Raw genomic sequence first — 15,454 nt, forward strand, 5'->3', positions numbered from 1 at the left:
TGCAGTTTGTGCAGTTAAGAAAAGAGACTTGGCGTCTAGTGTTCAGTTTATGCATCTATGGAAAAGTTCAACACCAAACCACTGTGTGCTTCCTTTAATGTTTTGTATCAATCCTAAAACTGTATATAAAACTGTAATAGGCTCCAGCAGATCCCTGTGACCCTAATTAGGAATAAGTGGGTGTAGATCATGGCTGGATGGATGGATAAAAACTGTAAATAAGCTAAATTATAAGTAGTTGACTTGTGACTGTCTAGTGTCACAGCTTTTTGTGCCTCGTTGGTGCAGTTGGCAGCGTGTCAGTCTCATAATCTGAAGGCTGTGAGTTCAAACCTCACACGAGGCAGGGGTTTCTTTATGGTTCATCTAGAACAGGAGGGTGCAACCTTTGTTCCTTCACCTTTATACTAGTGATTGCCTGTATCAGATGTGTTTAGCCAATCAGAAGCTGTACCATCCTGTCTCAGATAAGGGCGGATGACTAATTAAGTAGGTTCTGATGGCCCACACCTGATCCAGTTAGTCAGCAGTGGGTACACCATTTATATTTGGAAAACAAGCAGTGCAGTTTTTCTTGAGGAACATAAGTGCCAACCCCCCATCTACACCTGTGTGCAGTCATATATATTGAGGATATAGTTAGAAATCAGACTGCTGAAGAGCTTCAGCTTATTAAGCAAACCAAAATGCATCACTGCAAGTCATGTGAAAGTTCCATCTGCTTATTGGTTAAACTATTCTGGTGCAAGAATGAGAACATGAAACAAAAAGAATTAGTTATGTTATGCTAATTAAGTGATTTCTGAGAAGAAAGCCAGAACTCCTAGCAAAAAAAGTCAGAATTTTGAGAAAATTCAAAATTAGACTATTAAAAAACAGATTAGTTTGAAAAACCCAGAGGGTCATGAAAAGTCCAAACTAGCTCAGTGTGATAAAAAGATCATAGTTCAGGGTCTTTCTGAATTCATGAAACATGTGGACAGTCTGTGCAAATTGTAAACTGGATTATGGATCCGCATCGTTAAGATGTGGGGGAATTAGCTCAAGTGGTAGAGCGCTTGCTTAGCATGTAAGAGGTAGTGGGATCGATGCCCACATTCTCCACAAGTCTTTAAAGCCCAATCTTAAGACTTCTGTATTATCAGATATCTGCTTTCATATTTGTACATGTATGAACTCAGTCCAGACAAAGACAGCAGAATGTGTTATAGACAGAGTGAGTGTGAACTGCAAAAGTGCTGTCATCCTTTCACTCCTGCTTTCCTGACTGACATGTTTTCCATAAGCAGAAGTACAGGAGCCAAGGAGCAGAACAGATGAGGTGGATGGAAAATACCTCAGAAGAGTAGTAAAAACTTTGATGGTGGTGTAGTGGTGAGCATAGCTGCCTTCCACACAGGGGCCAGTTGTATACAGGAATCATAGCCAATGAAATTGCAACATTGTTGATGCTGTCCAAGGTGCTCAGTTGGTAGAGTGGAGGACTGTAGGTTGAAGTGACAGTTATCCTGCAGTTAAGAAAAGAGCTTTGGTATCAAATGTGTAGTTAAGTGTCAGTTTATGCATCTGTGGAAAAGTTCAACACCAAACCCCTGTGTGCTTCCTTCAATAGCTCAGTTGGCAGAGTGGAGGACTGTAGGTTGAAGTGGCAGTTATCCTTACGTCGCTGGTTCAACTCCGGCTTGAAGGAGTATTGTTAAGGTTTTGTGTTCTGTGTATCTGCTGACATAGGATGGATGTAAAATCAAGAGCTGATGACACATTTGATGTGTGGTGTAATGTCAGTTTCTGCATCTGTGTAATAGTAGATTTTAGTTGCAAACCCATGACCTTCGTGTTGTGAGGCAACAGTGCTAACCACTTATCCACGGCATGTGGCAACAACAGACTGGTAAAAAATGTACAGCATCTCATTTTATGCAGGTCATACAACTAATCACAGATAGTTACTATTGGAATATACTGATTATTACAGACATTCACTGGAGAATTTAGTTCACTGAACAGGAGCTGACAAACATGAATCCTTTATGAAACAGGAGAATGGAGAGAGGAGACAGGAAGGAAATATGAACAGGGACCGTCCTTCTGGACTTTCTAGGCTCAAGAGCTAAAATCAGTTCTTGCATGTTCCAATGTCTAAAACTCAGACATTGTGGAATAAGGGAGATATATTTTAAATGTGCTTGTAAGTGGCACTGTGACTTAGTTGGTTAATGTTCCTGTCTAGTAAACAGGAGATCTTGTGTTCAAATCTCAGCAGTGCCTCAGTAATAACTCACTATAAACAAACCCAGATTTTTCTAAATAGCTAATTTACTAATCTTCTGAGCTCTACCCTGTACTTTGATAACATTCTGTCTCTCTCTTTGTAAAGTCATTTTCTACCTGAGTATGTACATGTAACAGTAACAACACTGAATCACCTGCAAAGATATTCTGCATTAACTGAAATTATTCATACCCCTGGCAAATTCTGACTTAAAGTTACTTTTATTCAACCAGTTTTCAAGTTTTTTCTTGATTAGAAATGACACAATAATAATAATAAGACGATGTACAAGAGGCATCATTGTAAAGTCAGAAAGTGTGTGTGTGTGTGTGTCATAACTCTGAGAGACCTTTGATCTCTTTAATGTCTAAACATTCTTGGACATGATGTTACAGAGACACCTTCAGAAGTGTCATTGACACAAGAAGCAGCTCGACTGCACAGGAGTTGTTCATCATTCATTGAAAGAGACAGAAACCATATAAGACAGAGAGAGAGAGAGACACATCTGCTGTAAAAATCAATCAGAGGAAATAACAGCACTGTTGCAACAACTTACAGACTTTCCTTTAAGTCCAAATCTGTTAGTAGTTCATTTCACTGTTCAGTTTGGTAGTTCATGCATGGCATAGTTTTCCAGGTAATGTGTTAATTTCACAGGTTGATGAGTGTAAATGATTTGAAAAGAAGCCTCTGTGTATATACTACGTGGACATTCAGTGGGTAACAGTCAGTCTCTGTTGTTGCTGAAGGAGCTACCTGGCCTGGATGACTGTTGCGTTGCTGTTGTTGAGTTAGTCTGTTGCTGTTTCTGTCTACAAAGATGTAAAAACTGTATTATATAAATATTATATAAATATTTTAGTATTAATACAAAATATTAAAGTGGTCACATCTGAGTCTGGCATCACGGTGGCTGAGTGGTTAGCACTGTTCCTTCACAGCAAGAAGGTCGTGGGTTTGCAACCTGGCCTTTCTGTGTGGAGTTTGCATGTTCTCCCTGTGCTTGTGTGGGTTTACTCCAGGTACTCTGGTTTCCTCCCACAGTCCAATAAACATGTATGTTAGGTTGATTGGTTAATCTAAATTGCCTGTAGGAGTGAGGTTATTTGTCTTTGTGTGTCTCTATGTGGCCTTGTGATGGACTGGTGACTTGTCCAGGGTGTACCCCTGCCTTCCACCTGAAAAAGAGCTGGAATAGGCTCCAGCAGATCCCTGTGACCCTGGTTAGGGAATAAGCGGCTGTAGAAGATGGATGGGTCACATCTGACTCAATGTAACAGGAATATACTGTATATTAATATTGTAATAATATTGTATATGATTCCACTTTAATTACTTTCATTTGGGTGTGTTTGTGGCAGCCCCTCTCAGTAGCTGGTAGTGGTAAGTGCCCAGCGCACAGTGAGAATGTTGACGTCTCATGGCCAGATCAGGCGTCATGATGTGAAGACATCAGCTTGTAGGAGGAGCAGATGCATTGGTGATGAAATGGAAGAATTCACGCCTGCCATGTGGGATCTCCAGATCTCTCAGATCTCCTTTATGATTTCCTAAAGATGACACACATTTGGAAAATTTGAATTTAGCTTCTCCAAATAAGTGCCATATGGCCTTATTGTACAATTCTGTATTTTACAGCACCATGTTCTGATACCAAAGGCTGTGTCAGTTTCTGTACTGTAGTGGTCCTCGTGTTTGCTGATAAGTGAAAAGACCCTGGTTTGGAACCAGGTAGAAAAAGAGGTTGTTTATTGACTGTTGAAGAAAACTCAGCCTGAGCTTACCAATGTTAGCTGTGACCCAACGCAAGAATAAACAGCCTGACGGTGACACCACAGTTAAATCTACAGAGACAGTCCCCCAAACACCTTAAAGTAAGTAGCAGCACAAAGGACAAATCAAATACTCATTTCACAGTTTCAATATCAATGCAGAATGCATGTATACTGGTTTAGTTTCAAGGAAAGGAGGATGAAGAGCGAATCATACTTAACCAGTTCAACACAGATGTGCAGTATCACATTTGCAACACTGAGATGTAGCAGAGGATGGTTTCAATGTTGTTACTGTTACATGTACAAATTCAAGTAGAAAATACTTTATAAAGAGAGAGACATAGAATTTTGGAAAAAAAAAAAAATTAGCCAAGCCTCAAGTAACCTCAATAGTCATCCAGACCAGGTTGCTCCTTCAGCAACAACAAAGGTACAATGTCTGTTCCACACTGAATGTATGTTTGCATAAATATAAACCTAAATATCTACAATAAAAACACTACAAAACAGAGGATTTGTGAGCTGTTATGTGAAGGATAATAAACCAACACATGGCTCATTTGTTCAGGGGCATGAATCTCACTTTGGGTGTGAGGTCCAGGTTTTGAATCCCAGATGAGCCCGGTGTTGTTTGGGTTCTTGTAAACTTCTCTGTAAAAACCCTGAAATGTTTATATGTACAAAATATCTGCTTGTGCCCTTCACCATATTGTCTCATTACAGTGTTACATAAAACAGGACACACTACACATAATTAGTTGTGAGTGCAAATTATGCGTTTGTTAAGGTTTAGGTGATGATTTTTAAAATCCACTGCATGTGGTCCTTTCATGTGTGAGGCAAACATTATAACCACTGCACTACAGAAACACAGTTGTTGGCTACAATGAAATATGGTGAGTTTCCATTATGATTTCCTCAAACTAACATGCACATTGGGAACACTTGATTTTAGCGTCTCCAATAGAAGTGTCTTTTCACGGTCAAAAGGGATATGAGCTCATCTCCGCAGGGGGCAGTCAAGGACTTGCCATTAAGGTTGTAGGCTAAGGCAGGAAAACTGAAATTCCCCCCATGACAGACCCCATACAAACTACAAGCCTCTCAGACAAAGAATTCTCTCTGCAGAGTCAGTTCTTGTCACTGTGTGACTAGTACCAATACAAGTGCAGGCCTCAATTGTGCAGACAAAACACATAAGGAAGGAAGAGAGTTAAGCAGAAAATAGTTTATTGCTGCAGATAAATATAACTAAAGGTGTGTGGAAACAAAGGAGAAACAAGGACTATACAAATTATAGTTATAATAATTACTATATAATATAATTATTATAGTAATAATTAATATACTAAAACAAATTATAGTCTGGGAGGAGAATCGAAACTGTTCAAGTTAATCACCTGAGATTGGGTCACAGCTACCTTTGGTAAACTCAGCCTGAGTTTTCCGCAACAGATAATGCAAAAATCTCTGTTTCTGCCCGGTTTCAAACCAGGGACTTTTCACATGCCAGATAAAGGTGATGGCCACTACACTACAAAAACTGACACACCTTTAGACTGAGAACATGCTGCTGGGAAATGCAACATTGTACAATAAGCCCATAGGCCACTTCCTTTGGAGAAGCTAAACTCAAATGATCCAAATGTGTGTCGTCTTTAGAAAATCATAAAGGAGACCAGAGAGATTTCTTGAGACCATACAGCTGCATTCTTGTAATGTAGAGGTTAATACGTTTCACCCCTGCAGCCTTGAAAGCTGGAAGACATAAGTGCTGCCATAAGAATTCTTCCATTGAACCACCAATGCTGTGTGAGACTAAAGGTCTTGGTAGACTACCCTAAATCCAATGGACCAATTGCAAAAAGGTCGACCACACAGGGCAACTGCTTTCCTAGTTAAATCTGCAGGCAAAAATGGAAATGTTTATTTTGGAAAGATGAATTTATCATTTCACTAAGCTTCATTATCCTATCTCACAGGAATATTATTTACCAGGTTCACCATTTAAGTTCAGCATGTTACACTATGAACTTAGAAACGTTTAGATCAGAACAAATATAGCAGCTTTGGAAGCAGCAGGACTGAAAATGTGGTAGTGACAAGATAAAGCCTTGGTGGGCCCTGTGTTAATGAAATGAAACTCAGATCAAGTGTCATGTACAGAAAACACACATTCCATCCATCAATCCAATTTCAATACCTGCTTATTCCTTAACCAGGGTCACCGGGACCTGCTGGAGCCTATCCCAGCTCTCTCTTAATACATATCTTGTCAGAGCATGTTTCATATTTAATGAGACATCAATATGTTGTCTTCACTGACAAGATATGTATTAATATATATCTTTGTTCTGCTTTTCTGTCTGTTTTTCAGTGTATTTGAGACTTTCATTTTCTGTGTTTCTGTCTATTCTTAGATGTCTGTGTGTGTTTATAACTATCTGTATCTGTATCTCTCTTTTTCTGTCTAATTCTCTCTTTCTCGTTATTGTTTCTGTCTGTCTTCTGTCTTTCCATGTCTCTGTCGTCGTGTCTCTCTCTATTGTGTATGTTATTTGTTATACTGTCTGTCCCTCTGTTTTTCATTTCTTTGTCTATCTTTTCTTTTTCCTTCTTTCTGATTTTGTGTTTCTGCCACTCTATGTCTGCATGTATCTCTTTCTATCCATCGTTCTTGCTCTCTGTCTCTGTTTTTCCATTTTGTTCTTCTGTCTTTCTTTGTTTTTATTTGTGTTTCTGTCTATATATGTGTATTTTATCTGCTTTTCTGTGCTTTTCTCTTCTGACTGTCGTTCTGTGTCTCTCTGTTATTGTCTATCTATCTATAGCTGACTAACTTTGTCAATACCCATTTCTGTTTTTCTGTCTGTCTACATTAATGATCTGTGTCAATGTGGGAGGAGCTCCACTCCGAGCATTGCGGACAGGGTGTGACATCACATCTGACTTTAAGTTACCTTTATTCAACTAGCAAGCTTTCTCTTGATTAGAAATGACACAGGCATCTCCCTGAAGAAAATAAGACGATATACAAGAGGCATCATTGTGGAAAAAATTATTACTCATTTTTTATTTACATTTCAACAAAAAGTGGCATGTGAATAAAAGTAACTTTAAGTCAGAATTTGCCAGGGGTATGAATAATTTAGGACTGTATATATGACTAATCGGTTTCTGTCTCTGACCACAAGGCATCGGACTTTGGATCCGAATATTGAGAGTTCAAGTCCCTTTGTGGTTGGCGTTTGACTCCTGCTGGATGTGTTGTAGTTCGGTCTACTAATGACGTTCCTTAAGTTCCAAAGTCCCTGCTCTGCTTGTTTCCCCACTATCCCTACACATGCTGATTACTTAGATCAGGTATGTTCAGCCAATCACAAGCTGGAACATACATTCTCAGAGTGGAAATGGTGGAAGACAAAACAAATTGGTACCTTCAAGAACACACCTGATCCAGGTAGTCAGCAGGGGTAAGGCAGGGATAGTTGGAGAACAATCAGGGCTTTGGCCCTCGGTGCCCACCTTTATATATACATATACATTACATTAAAATAAATGAAAAACACATTTGACCTCTAGCCCTTTTCACCACATATTACAATTCTACTCTACTTGAGTGTCTCTGGTTTCCCATCAGGGAAAAGTTTAAATGAATTGCTTTTAATTGTTTCTGTAATTATGTCAGTGTATATTTATTCTTTAATATAAGTTTGAGGCCATCCTGTTTTTTATTCATGTATTCATTGATTAAATAGAGTTTTGTTGGTATATGTAGATATTTCTTTACATCTTAAGTCATTTATGATCCTCCATATCCACTGTGCCCTCAGTTGCTCCTGGAAATAGGGGTAGAGCACAGAGACGATTGGATTCTACAATTACATTTCACACTTTAGACTTTTGTCAGATGCATTTCAGCTCCGTTCTAAAGTTACAGACGTTTCAAAACAATGACCAGTATGGGGGCTGGAAACCATGACCTTGGTGTTATCCAATCTATGTCGAGCAGTTAATATTAAGATTTCTGTCTTATGCAGGTCATACAATTGATCATAGTTACAGGGCAGAGCTCAGTTTAACCTGAATTATTTTCATACGGTGGTTCCATGGTGACAGATTATGAATCAGTGCAGTAACATTAGACTGGAATTAGACATTAGAGTTACTGTGGCAGTAAACCTGGAAATTCTTCTTGTAATTCTGCACAGATCAACTACTTTAAACATTTGGAGCAATGTGACGAGGTGACCGAGTGGTTAAGGTGATGGACTGCTAATCCATTGTGCTCTGTACACGTGGGTTCGAATCCCATCCTCGTCGGGAATGCTCTTATTGGGCGTTCAAAGATTATTGATTATAAATGTGTTGTTACAAATCATTATAAATATAAGAATATAATAAAAGAATGTAATATACATGTTCTCCCCATCCTTGTGTGGGTTTACTCCAGGTGCTTCAGTCCAAAAACATGCATGTTAGGTTGACTGGTGACCGTGAATTGTCTATAGGAGTGAGGGTATAACTGACATCAACAGCAGACAACATACTGACTTTATGTGGTCAGTCTACACCACTACCACTTTAATTTGAAAGTCAACTCAAGAGGGAAAGTATACACATCACTAACACTAGATTATGATTCCTAAGGGACACCTCATTGTTGAGGAGATTCAAATCTGCGCAGGGAGACCCCAATGCATTTCAAGTCCATTGCTTTAACCACTCAGCCACTACAATTTGTAGTGAAGCTTAATTTGCTGGATTTAAAACAGAAATATGTGCATTTGTTTTATTTTGAAATGAAACATTTCTCTGCACATAAGTGTAGGTTAAAGTGTGTTACTAGGTGTGGAAACTGTACAGCAGTAATAGGAAGATATAGTCATTTGTCTGTTTAGTACTGAGGAAGAACTAAAGACAAGAACCTAAATTCTGAATTAACACCAAACATCATGGCTGAACTAGCTACAAAATGCCCACACAAACTTCTATGGACAACAAAAAGAAATAAAAGCTGATAATAAACTGAATATGAATAAATAAATGTTTCAAATGTTTTTCTACATAGTTGAAGAGCTGCATGTATTTCTTTCTGTATTTGTGTGTATTAATGGAACAGGAAGTGCTAAGCTCAGTCTAAAGCTGGACTGGTAAAGTGTTAGAGCCAGACAGAAGCAAATGATTCCCAGCAAAGACACATGCAGCTGCACTAACTTTGCACTAAATTTGCAGTTTCTTCTTCTTTAAGGAGATTATGTTTGACCTTTTCCGTAATCTGTCTAACACATGTATGCATAACCTTTTCCAATATTAATGACTGTACACTGTCAAAAAAAGTGTTTGTGGCATATGTCACAATCGGAAAAACAGTGCTTCAGGTTACCCAAGTGAAGCCTGGTTACCTCAGTGGGTACAGCATGAGCCTTTTAATCTCAGGGTTGTGGGTTCAAGTCCCACATTGGGAAGTGTCATTATTTAAATATACAGAGCTTTGCTTCAGTTACATCTTGCAATAAGCAGCATGATCCTGATGGTGCTGGTCAGCCAATGATAGAACAGTCATGCTTTATACTTAGAAAATCAAATGTCCCCATAAGCTTGCACTTCCATCCACCAGTTCATCCCAGTTTAATCCTCTTATTTTCTACCTTGCTGTAATTTGTCTCAGACTCATATGCATAACCTTTTCTAATAGCCTCTAGATCTATTCCAAGTGTGAAGAAATCTGCTGAAAGGATAGATTTTCCATTGATGGAAAATGTCTATTCAATACAGATAATACTGTTTCTTTACCTGTGGTGTTCAGTTGCAGAACTAATATTGATTTGCCTTCAATCACTCAATTCAATTCAATTCAATTCAATTCAATTTTATTTGTATAGCGCCATATCACAGTACAATCATCTTAAGGCACTTTACAAAAATCAAAACCCCAACAAATACCTTTTGAGCAAGCACTTGGTGACAGTGCAGAGGAAAAACTCCCTTTAACGGAAGAAAAAACCTGTAGCAAAACTAGGCTCAGTTTTCTTATCATGGGCTAAAAAGAACACATGCTTCGAAAATGCCACCTCAGAAAACGAGGTCAGAGAAGAGGAGTAACACACTCACTGAAGGTGACTTTGGTTTCGTCCTCTACACATAGGTCTCATCAGCTGTTCTCTGTGCTCTTCAGAGAGTGTACCAGCTACTATGTGGAAGGATCCATGGGTTATCACTATCGATGGTTATTACTGGCCATTCCAGAAGCTGGGTATTCACTAACCTGTCGTGCCTCACAGAAGGCTGACCAGTAGACTCAACTTGTAGTAGTCCATGATGAGCTCCTTCAGGAACAGGTGGATAGGCTGAGACCACTGCAAAAAGTCTCTGATCAGTGTCCTGCAAAACAACTCCTTTCAGGAGTAACTCAAGTATTATGTTTGCTTCAGTACGGAGGATGGTTTTAGTCCATCGACCTTGGGATGGTGGGTCCAGCACACTTCTGCTGCACTCTGTTCCCCTCCACTCTGCATTTTAGCTATATTTAGCTTCAATCACTATTCTGGAAGGTCAAAAAACTTACAAGAGTTTGTAAGGATTCAGGGAGACTATCCTAAATCCAGTGCACTTGCAAAAAGGTGGAATACACTTTAAACTTTGTTTTCAGCTGAGTTTTTATAGGTTGGTGTCACTGCCTTAAAGTCCAGTCCCATCCAATCTATATGGGACTATGGAAGCAGTGGGATTATCTGTTTGTTTTGCATGCCCTTATTGTAATTTTTACCTTGCATTATTTAGTGTTTAGGTTTAATCTGTATGCACTGATACATTTATTCAATATATCATCTCAAAATTAATATTTCAGTATTGATAAAAAACATTTAAGTGGTCACATCTGACTCAGTGTTACAGAGTTAATAATGTATATGATTCCACTTGTCATTAATTTAATTTGGTTATATTTGGGTATGTCCTCTTTCATGAGACTGGCATGATGTGGGTCACCAATATCTGCACTATATTCCAATATCCTTAAGGTGGTTTAAAGCAGTTTGACACAACTTTTGAGACACATCAAAGCAGATCTGGCTTGTCAGGAGTGGGATTTGAACCCACGCCTCCAGATCTCTGCTGAAGACATTCCAGACTAATTCAGTGACATGGAGATGTTTGATCCAGGGAGGACACTGGACAAACTGCTCTCTATCAAATGTAGAAGACCAGGTGTCAAGCTGCGGAGACATCAGTGTCTAGGCGAGCCAGATGCATTGGTGGTTCAATGGAAGAATTTTTGTCTGCCACGTGGGAGGTCTGGGTTGGATTCCCAGCCAATGGATAAACATCTGTAAATTACCATGTTGTAGTACTTTTCCAACTTTCAAGGCTGGTGCAGGGGCCGTCTGTGTGTAAGGCAAACATGTTAACATCTACACTACAGGAACACAACTGTATGTTTTGAAGAAATCTCTCAGGGCTCCTTTATGATTTCCTAAAGATGACACACAGTTGGATCATTTGAGTTTAGATTCTCCAAATAAAGTGTCTTATGGGCTTATACACTAAGTATGATGTTGCATTTCCCAGTGCCATGTTCTAAGTCTGAAGGTTGTGTCAGTTTCTGTAGTGTAGTGATCATCACGTTCACCTCACACGCAAATGTACCTGGTTGGAAACCAGGCAAAAACAGAGCTCTTGCCTTGACTGTTGAATATCACTTATGGAAAACTCAGCCTGAGCTTACGAAATGTAGCTATGACACAATCTCTGTGTAGCTGCATCTGATAGCGTACACGTCATATCGTTCATTTCTCTCATTCGTTTATTCTGTGTCCATTGCCACCCCCCTGTAAATTGATCTCAACCAAAGACATTCCAGACTAATTCTTTGTATAGAATAGAAGAAGAGTTAGTCTGTCTGGGGCCAGTCATGTATAGTTGAAATTCAGTGACAGCCAATGAAATTTTACACTGCTCTTGAAGCACAGAAGAAAATACTTTATCCTGAAGGAGGTCCTCTTTAAAAAAAGAGAATTACTGTGTGTGGTTCAGGGTATTATTTTATTTGGACATTTTAACAAAGCCACTGAAGTAAACAATAGGTGCACCTCCACTGTATTTAATGCAGTTTGTATTTTTGTTGTCTATAAAAGTTTGTGTGGTCATTGTTGTAGCTTGTACAGCCATTATATCTGAATATAGGTCCTTCTATTTAGTTCTTCTGCAATAATAAATGGACACATTACTTTTTATACCTCCCCAGTATTTCTGTACAGTTTCCACACCCATTTACACACTTTAACCTCCACTTGTTAGAAAATAAAACAAATGTTTAAACATTTTTCTGTTTTTAAATCCACCCGTTCCAACCTGCTTGCACACGTCTCTTCACTTCTTTTCCACACTCTCTGTTGCTCTGGACGGTTGACCCTAAATATTCAAAATCCTCCGCCTTCTTCACCTCTACTCCCTGTAACCTCACCGTGCTACTTGAACAACACTCTTTCTCCAAGGTTGAGATGGTTCATACGGCATCAACATGTCAGAGATGTACATGGGTGCAGAGACTTATACACAAGAAGTGCTGTTTTAAAGTCCATTCTCTGAGCGACAGCAAGCCAGTGCAGAGATCTGAGAACAGGAGTAATGTGGTTGTACTTCGTGGTTCTAGTTTTGAGAGCCCTGTGAGCAGGCCTTTAGACTAGTCTAACCTGCTGGAGATAAATGCATGGATGAGTCTCTCCAAGTCTGGTTTAGACATGGTCCCTTTGAACCTGACAACATTTTTGAGATGGTAAAATGCTGATGATGTAGTTAATTTAATATTGCTGTTAAAATTCAAGTCTGAGTCCATGATTACCCCTAGACTTCTTGCTGGGAGGAAAAAGAAATTATTGTTCCCATTTTATAAAACATTTTTAAAACTTACTAACTTAAAGAAAAAAAATTAGTCTTGCATCACTCAGACCAATGAGACTGCACTATCACAGTAAAGGGAATTGAACTGTCTGTTTCACAATTTCATTATGTTGGTAGCTACATTGTAAGTCATGTTTCATAACAAGACCTTGCTGTTTTTTTTAAGCTGGTCCCACTGAGATTTGAATTCAGATCACTGGATTCAAAGTCCAGAGTGCTAACCATTACACCATGGGACCCTGGCATGTGTTATTTTTGTTCTCAGAAACGTGAGGCAGTGACCATGTGAAGAACCTTTGCTCTATTACTCGTTTTCTTCATTCCAAGTTTGATTCAAGTCAGGGGACTGTGAACCAGTCACCAGCGAGGATGGATCCCCTGGACCAAACCACATCATGTCAAGTACGATGATGGTCCAACCAGATGTATTCCCCAATCACTGCAGCAAGACACAAAAAGACAGTACACAGACAGACACGACCAGAGATTTCTCTGATTCGTTCTCAAGATTCTCTGGAGACTGAGAGACTCTCAAGACTCTCAAGAGGTGAAAGACCCTCAGAAAGAGAGGACCAGCAAAAGGACAACGGGTTAGAGACTGCTTTTATATTGATTATGCCGGTGAAATTATTAATTATTAATTATCAAATTATTTTGCGTGTATGGTGTCTGTCAGTAAAGAAAATTATGAATTAGGATATACACAAAATTAGACTAATTTACTCCCGTTCATTGTGCCCCACCTGTCACGGCGTCAGGCCCCACTAGTGGGGCGCACCCCACAGTTTGAGAATCACTAATATACAAAGTGATATAACTCTACAAGAAAAATAGGAGTATATACAGTCAAGCCCCGAAGTTATTCATACCCCTGGCAAATTCTAACTTAAAGTTACTTTTATTCACATGCCACTTTTTGTTCAAATGTAAATAAAAGATGAGTAATAATTTTTTCCACAATGATGCCTCTTGTCCATCATTTTATTTTCTTCTGGGAGACGCCTGTGTCATTTCTAATCAAGAAAAAACTTGCTGGTTGAATAAAAGTAACTTTAAGTCAGAACTTGCCAGGGGTATGAATAATTTTGGGCTTGACTGTATACACTGTATACACACATATTAACAGGTGGGATGAGTGAATAAGGTGCAATAACAAACACGAATAAAATGGAATTATCTGTTTGTAAAAGGATGAGTTGTTGTACAAATGGATTGAGAACGGTATAAATGAAGTCCTATACTGTTCACTGTGGCAGCAGAGCTGGATGAGTCTGTTGGAGAGTGAGATCCGTTGCCCCTCTACAGTCCGGTGTTCTTTTATTGAAACTCCCACAATTCATCACAGAGAGGGTTTGGCTCATTAACTGACTGAACTGAATGCTGGAGCTCTTGTCTTTACATCCATCAATGTGAGCAGATACATAGGACACTAGACCAAAAAGCACAATCTTTCAGCTGGAGTTGAACCAGCAACCTAAGAAAATCATCCATATTAAACCACATCCTCCACTCTGTAAGCTCTGCTATAGAGTCATTTTATTAGCCATGGATGGACTTCTACAGACTAATCTTTGTCAGGTACAGTCATCAAAGGAAGCACAGAGAGGCTTGGCGTTCAGGTTTTTCATGGATGCAGAAACTGACACAGCTGAAGCTCTTTTCTTTACATCCATTGAAAATGAACCAATTCACAGGACACCAAACCAAAGAACATTCCCTCAAGCTGGAGTTGAACCAGACACCTAAGCATAGCTGCTATTTCATCCTACAGTGCTCTGCTCTATGTGTGCCCAAAGTGTGCAGTCTTGCTGCTAGGACAGAGCTAAACTGCAGAGTTATTCATAGATTCAGGAACACCTCCGACTCCAAGATGGGCCATACCAGCAACTCAGGATGTACATTCCCCACCACTGCCAAAGCCTGTGCTGGGCAGCTTGCAGGCGCACTCCAGCAACTCTTCAACCTCTCACTGACGCTGAACAAGGTGCCAACACTGTTTCTATTCACCAGAAAACATATCTGAGTTCAACAGAAGCACAGTTAAAAAGACAAACCAGTGTTTGTGTTACTTTAAAATGTGTCGTGATGAGAGGTGGTCTGGTGCCAGATAAGGTCCTTAAACCTGCTCTGGGTAGGTAAATGTGAGTTTTTACAGTGAGTCTTCATGTTATCAGAGTAAACAGCACTTCTCTTGCTGATGTACCTCCTCCTTCCTCTCTCTTCATTTAATGTTATAAGGTCTTCACCAATTTCTGGATGAGGAGGCTCAGCATAATAAGGAATTTAGATTATCTGACTAAGTCATATACAGGTATTAACTGCAAAATGATCAAATTTGATATTCAGCACATCATCAGTCTCCTTAGAGACCAACAAAAATTGCCATTACCGACTATATTGCAAGTCGTGAAGGCGGGGTATTGGGTAAAGTTTTCATCTAGCAATAATCAAACCTCGGATAACCTCTGAAAAAGTTTATTTCACATCTTACACGCATAAAACT

General features: G+C 39.3%; 7 non-coding genes across 7 annotated transcripts; 5 read left to right on the forward strand and 2 right to left on the reverse strand.

The window, feature by feature from the left end:
• The first annotated feature begins 273 nt into the window (after positions 1–273).
• Positions 274–346, forward strand: trnam-cau (transfer RNA methionine (anticodon CAU)). Its single transcript has one exon. It is a non-coding gene; the product is annotated as a tRNA-Met (tRNA).
• A 685-nt stretch (positions 347–1,031) lies between these two features.
• trnaa-agc (transfer RNA alanine (anticodon AGC)) lies at positions 1,032–1,104 on the forward strand. The gene has a single exon. It is a non-coding gene; the product is annotated as a tRNA-Ala (tRNA).
• Positions 1,105–1,602: 498 nt separating this feature from the next.
• trnay-gua (transfer RNA tyrosine (anticodon GUA)) lies at positions 1,603–1,690 on the forward strand. Its single transcript is given in 2 exon segments — positions 1,603–1,639; positions 1,655–1,690. It is a non-coding gene; the product is annotated as a tRNA-Tyr (tRNA).
• A 504-nt stretch (positions 1,691–2,194) lies between these two features.
• trnat-agu (transfer RNA threonine (anticodon AGU)) lies at positions 2,195–2,268 on the forward strand. Its single transcript has one exon. It is a non-coding gene; the product is annotated as a tRNA-Thr (tRNA).
• A 6,023-nt stretch (positions 2,269–8,291) lies between these two features.
• On the forward strand, positions 8,292–8,373 carry trnas-gcu (transfer RNA serine (anticodon GCU)). The gene has a single exon. It is a non-coding gene; the product is annotated as a tRNA-Ser (tRNA).
• Positions 8,374–13,118: 4,745 nt separating this feature from the next.
• On the reverse strand, positions 13,119–13,190 carry trnaq-uug (transfer RNA glutamine (anticodon UUG)). Its single transcript has one exon. It is a non-coding gene; the product is annotated as a tRNA-Gln (tRNA).
• A 2,118-nt stretch (positions 13,191–15,308) lies between these two features.
• LOC113143768 (U4 spliceosomal RNA) lies at positions 15,309–15,454 on the reverse strand. The gene has a single exon (XR_003297091.1). It is a non-coding gene; the product is annotated as a U4 spliceosomal RNA (small nuclear RNA).

Source organism: Mastacembelus armatus, unplaced genomic scaffold (genome assembly GCF_900324485.2).
Source record: "Mastacembelus armatus unplaced genomic scaffold, fMasArm1.2, whole genome shotgun sequence".
Taxonomy (NCBI): Eukaryota; Metazoa; Chordata; class Actinopteri; order Synbranchiformes; family Mastacembelidae; genus Mastacembelus; species Mastacembelus armatus.